Source organism: Charadrius vociferus, unplaced genomic scaffold (assembly GCF_000708025.1).
Source record: "Charadrius vociferus isolate BGI_N301 unplaced genomic scaffold, ASM70802v2 scaffold125, whole genome shotgun sequence".
In the NCBI taxonomy this organism is placed as follows: domain Eukaryota; kingdom Metazoa; phylum Chordata; class Aves; order Charadriiformes; family Charadriidae; genus Charadrius; species Charadrius vociferus.
The window spans coordinates 5,083,336-5,089,335 of record NW_009649036.1 but is presented as its reverse complement, the minus strand read 5'-3'; the positions used below and the strand labels follow the sequence as shown (position 1 = coordinate 5,089,335).

General features: G+C 36.1%; 1 protein-coding gene across 3 annotated transcripts in view; it reads left to right on the top strand.

Annotated features, from left to right (window-relative positions):
* Positions 1 to 2,848: 2,848 nt before the first annotated feature.
* The window catches only part of MON2 (MON2 homolog (S. cerevisiae)), a 63,212-nt gene continuing 60,060 nt past the window's right edge, over positions 2,849 to 6,000 (top strand). For all 3 annotated transcript variants that reach the window (XM_009887822.1, XM_009887821.1, XM_009887820.1), the window contains exon 1: positions 2,849 to 2,924. The gene's annotated coding sequence lies outside the window, so the exon portion shown is untranslated. The remainder of the gene's footprint in view (positions 2,925 to 6,000) is intronic.

Genomic DNA, 6,000 nt, shown 5'->3' with positions numbered 1-6,000 from the left:
AAAAAAATTGCTGATACAGTAGAGACAGTGGGTGTTCTTTTCACTTTCTGGAAAGGGTCACTGGTAAGAGAGAGATTAAAGATTAGAATTTTGTGTCATCTTTCCCTTATGAAAAGTTAACTGTGTTGTTATTTTTCAATAAAAGAAGGGCAGCTCTTTCGCATTTACGCCAGAGTAAGGGCAACTCTGTAGAGATTACTGTGGAGCAACTGATGTGCTTTGGGATCACGTCACAGCAGACCCTCTGGTCACCCTCCGGTACCTTGCTTGCCCATCCATATGCATTGCAGTAAGGTTCCATGATGTCTTTGCCTGTGAGAAATAAACCACTAAATAATTATACAGTTACGTGTTCAAGCATACGCCATGCCATTATTCCTTGGGGCCATTCTTGGCCTGCCGGGTAACATGATCATCATCATGGAGTTAGCCATAGTGGTGTCTTTCAGTAATGTAGGCTGGTCCACTGCATTTGGGTTTGAGAGCTTTTACGGTGTCCCTGAAAGACAGATTTGAGGAACTGGTGCCTTTCAGATAATGCGTATTATGTATCTGCATAATGCAGATAATCATAGAACTTCCTATATCTCACGGAGAAAAACTGTTATATTCAGAGCAGTAGTAAAAAGTCTAGTAGTCGTCGTTTTGTTTTACTTTAGTTTTTAAAAAATATGTGCTATTTTATGTAAAGCTAGCATGGAAGCAACTAACAGGGAGATGTTATGTTGGAAATAATTTTTTCCTTCTTCATGCAGAGTTTGCGGTGTTTGCGGATGTCGTGCATTGTGGGCAGACTTAATATTTCTTTGATTCAGAGTGAGTTCACCACTCCTGGCAAGAAAGAAATCGATTGCCAGTAGATGAGATGAGGTTTAGTTTGAAGATAATTGGACTGTGACAAATCCTTCATATTAATTAATAGGAACAATTTGTTGTGACAAGACCCCCCCTAACTAGCTGACAGTTCATAACTGAAGAAGAACAGGGATTGACTTGAAATTTAGACACTTCAACACATTAAGTTAACATAATTAAAATAAATGAGAACTGCATTTGGCACTCCTCATTTTAATTATGTGAAAGATATATTTGCATGTCGCTTCGTGCTCATTTGAGCATCTTGTACGTTAGTTCAGGCACTGTGGGTATTATTCTGACTACATTTTCAAAGTATGTTTTGAAAAAAGCTATGTTCAGCAAAGCTTAAATAATTCCTCAGAATTTCACGACTCTTCAACAATGGTAAGGCAGTGTTTAGTCTTTCTATGTTTGTGTTGGGAAATGGAGGAAAAAAAAAAAAGTTGAAAATTTCAGTTCCACATTTCTAATATAGCTTTTTTGAGAAACACATATATCGACTCTTAATTAAAATATTTAATTTTGAGTTTATACAGTCAACATGACTTTCTCGGAAATCTTCTTGGAGTACTATTTTGATGGAGGGGGAATATTACTACTTGCGGGAACTTCATGTCCTGTCACTTTCATATTTCTGCTGCCACAGCTTCTCTGCTTCTCTGATCTGTTCTCTAACCTATATAGTGATGGCACACTTCTTTAAGTAGTAGTATCAGATGAAAAATGGAAATATTTAGTGTGGGAAGTACACAGAAATATGAAGCTGAGATAAAAGGAGAAATGTACTTTCAAATTTGGCAGAACAGTATTTTTCAGCAATTCATGTCCTATTGTTTGGGAAAACCTGTTGGATTTATTATGGTGCACAGTGTATCAAACATGATTTCTGTAATTGTTTTCAAAGGTTTTATAGCAAATTAAGGGAATTAAAAAATAGAAACGCACCATTTGCAATGTATTTTTGTGGGTTTTTTTTTCTGCAAAACTCGGCAGAAAGTTCATAATTTTGAAATGCAAAGCCTCAATGTGATTTTATCAGTTTGGCTCGATTTAAGGAGAGGACATGACTTTGGTGAATTCTGCTGGGAAGCATTTGTGGACAATTGAAGAGAGAATTAATTGCTGTTCCCTCGCAGCAGTATGTGATCTTCTCGGTGGGCTGCTCAGCTCTGCAGCACCTGGTTGGTGTCCAGCCAGTCTGCGCACAGGCATCCCTCAACCTGCACGGCTGCAGCCCCCGGTGCTGCTGAAGGGGTGCAGGAGGGAGAGGAGGATGCTGGTGGTCTGTCAGGTCACACTTACGGGGAAGGGGGAGGAACTGTTGGTGTGGATTGTGTGGCATGTCAGGAAGAATGGAGAGTATTGTTAGGAAGGCTTCTTCAGGGTACTGCCCTGGGATAATTTGTATAAGGAATTTGCGATACAAAATCCACAAGAAAATCACTTTCATTCTGATACTCATTATTAGTAAAAGTTAGCTTTCAAACAGAAAACACTGCTACCCAACTGGAAGAACAGTGATAATATTCAAGTTTTGTGTACCACCTCCAGTTTATTAACTGGATTTCATTGCTTAAGTGTTAAATATTAAGGATTGATGCAATTACTGATATTCTCAATTTCTTCAGTATTTCAAGCTGATGAATGTGACAGATTATATGTTGTGGTAGTTGTTTCACAGTTTGAAGCTGTGCAGAGTACTTACCAGTTTTTATGTTTACTGGAGATTTTTCTCAGCATTTGTAGACTGAAAAGTAATACAATAAGAATTGTCTTTTCTAAAAATTCTGAACCACAGAATATACCCCTTCCTGTGGAATTTTGGAAAGGAATTCCAGAAGCTACAAATTTCACTTCTGCATTAGCTGTGCTTACTGAAAGCACTGTAAAAATGTTTTTGCTCTGAGACTAGACATTTTTATTTCTTACAGGTATGCTTATTTCTTTCCAGATATTGATGTACAAAATAGCATCTAAACTACTTATTTTCTTTCTCTTACAGGCTGCTGAATCAGGAATAATAAAAGTGAAAACAATAGCTGCACGGAACACTGATATTTTGGCAGGTAATTATTTGCAGTGCAATGGGAAAAATAAACCTGGGTTACAGATCAAAATGTTAAAAAGATGTGTTGGATATGTGCGTTAATCCTACATGTCTTTTAGTGTGTGCAATATGAGTGGTGCTTTACTTTTTGGCACCTAGTGAAAAATCCAGTAGCACAAGAATTTTTTAATACTGCTTCTGTTTGTTTCATGTTAGTGCCATACTGATGCTGAGGAAGGTCTCCGTTTTCAGTTGTGGCTCCACAAAAGTAACCATCCACGTAGAAAAATAGGATGAAATGCTTAGGCTCCAAATTATCAACATCTTATTCACTGTCTACATTCACCACAGCTATTGTTGAGTGCTCTGTGTGGAGTTCTGCAGTATGATCCTCATCTGTGTATTTACTATGAGAGTCTACCCTTTGGAGACTTGTGCCTGGCAGGCAAAATTTCATCTTAATCTGAGACAAGGTCATTCAATTTTAAATGTACCGTTGCCTTGAGGGACAGGAGATGTCTTCTGAGTTGCAGCTTTGTAAGTGCTTAAAACAGTATCTTTGACGTTCTTTAGCTTTATTAAATAGCATGTAAATTGATGGCTTCCTGCCAATTGCTGGTAAAGCCTATGGCCAGATTTGGATGTTCCCGTATTAATATCTGGGTGTCTACCCCAGCTGTAGTCAAAATCCTTAAAATGCTAAATTATTTGAAAGGTCCAAATGAAATAGATGTATAACTATTTCTTGTTTTGAGGTATGTACATCAGATACTGGTAAGGAGGCACTTTCTAGAATTATTTGAAGTAGCAGTCTCACCCCTCAATACTTCACTTTAATGCCTCTTTTTTATTTGTTTATTTTCTTTGTTTTTACTGCTGTCATGAGTGCTGACATAAGTGGGAAAACTATGCCAGGTAATGTCAGCTATGCATCAAAATACACAAATGAACAAGAGAAATCTCTAGTTAGCCATTTGGGAAGATGTCAGAATTTTTTGGCATATTACTGTGAAAAGAATTTTATATTTCAGAAAGCTAGTTTGTAATCCTGCAAAATTCTTTGCTTATTAATCTTAATTTCAAAGCGAAGAGATATGAAAGATCATTGATTTTGGGCATGGATATGCGGTCTTACTTTCATCTTTTTGAGGGAACGCTTTCTGGTAGTTGGTCAAGTTTTGTAAGTACTTTTCCTTTGGAAGGTTTAAGCTAGAGTGTAGTTAGTATTTATTTCATTCATCAAAAAAACTGCACAGATTTGTTATGAGGTTTGGAAAACCAGCAGGTCCTAAAAGTTATTATATAACCTTTTTCCCAGTAAGAAACTGAGGGATAGAGGGGAACGTATACTTTGCCTGCGTGTTATCCTAACATTCCACAGTTTAAGCATAATGCCATTAACCATTCCCAATTCTTTATGGACTCTTGTATTTTCTAATGTATAATTTGTAACCTGATCTTGTAGATAAGTTTATGTCAAGATCTCTGTTGTCTCCTACCTGCTATTTAAAAGTTTTTTTTGAGGAAGGTAGTAGGTATGCTTTAGTAATAATAAAGCTGCAAAAGGCTACTGTAGTTGTGAAATCTGGTGAAGTACATACTTTTTTGACTGCTAGATGACTTAGGAACATGTACTACACATTCTAGTAATCCAAGTAACTATTTTGATCAGGATATTATTTTCCTTTATATTTTGATGTAAACTGTCATTTCACAACTGTGTCAGATTGTTTTGAGTAAGCTGATCTGATGCTTTCTTGAAACATTACATTGTGTAGGGTTACAATAATTAGGAAAATAGATGTAATTTTAAAATGACAAATACACAGAGGTATTGTTATGTTTGATGAGATGTGTTTAACTTGCTAGAACTCTGAGGTCATTGATCTAACTTCTTTGTTTCTCTTGGAAAAGTTAAGTTGAGCAGTTTCAAAGTCTTCATTCTTGGAAGTCTGTACATGCTTTATAATTCATTTATGAGAATTTGAATAGTTCCAAAAGAGAAGTCAACTTGTGCTTTATATCACAAGACATAAATGTGAGAAATTAGTTCCATGTCGCTATGAGATGTGCAATTCATTCTTTTGTTTTAGACATTCTTTTAAAAAATTAGAGTAATGATCTCGCTAATGGAATGAAGGAGTAAGTTTTACTTTCCGAAAACAATTTTTTTTAATGTGGTTCATTATGATAGACTTCTTTTTCAATACATTCTTACATAATCTTGTTAGAAAAATGGAAGCAGACCTGGGTATGAGAAAAAAATTGTGTATTTTAAGACTTACACTAATATAATGATTGGTAACAAACCAGATCTACGAAACATGAATTTTTAAGCTTCGTGAAGTAAAAATCCCTGCATAGATCCTGTTGTGAGATTATTGTTTTTAATGGATTATAGGAACAATATTATAAAAGGTTTACATTTTTCTCCATCTTGTTATTTAATGACTATCATGCCATTTTGCCATTCAGAACTTTTATCACGAGTTTTATGTTGAGGATAAATATTTTGTGGTATCTCTTTCTTGCTGCGTGATGGTTAGAATTCAATGGCAATTCAGAAATTTCTATGAGGGAAGAAGCTTTCGTGCCTGTGTTAGAGTGGGCTCTCTGGGCTCCATCAGCCATGTGTAGTTGGTGTTCATAGACAATAAAGGCAGCTTAAACATCTAGCTTACATGTAGACACTGACAATTAGATGCCTAAATGACATGTCTTAATTGGGAACAAGCTTCTGTTTTTGATGAAGTAGCCAATGCTTTGTTTTTGTTCTGAGAATCGTGGTGTGTTTCATAAGAGAATGGTATTGGTGGATATGGTTTCACTGTTGAAATCAAAGCAGATTGTTAAACAGGCAGTGAGCCTATGTATTCAGTCACATTTATGCTGACATTTTAGTTGTTTTTGATGAGGCATTTGGTGCAAGGTCAGTCTCTGTCAACTGGACATAGAGCCTGTACTGGCTCTGAAAAGGCTGACAAAACTATGGTCTGTATATGTGTTAATATCGCCCTGTAAGAACCTTACCTTATAGAAAGTTGGCATCTATAATTTATCCAAGTCTATTCTTTTCATAGAAACTTGTTAGTTAT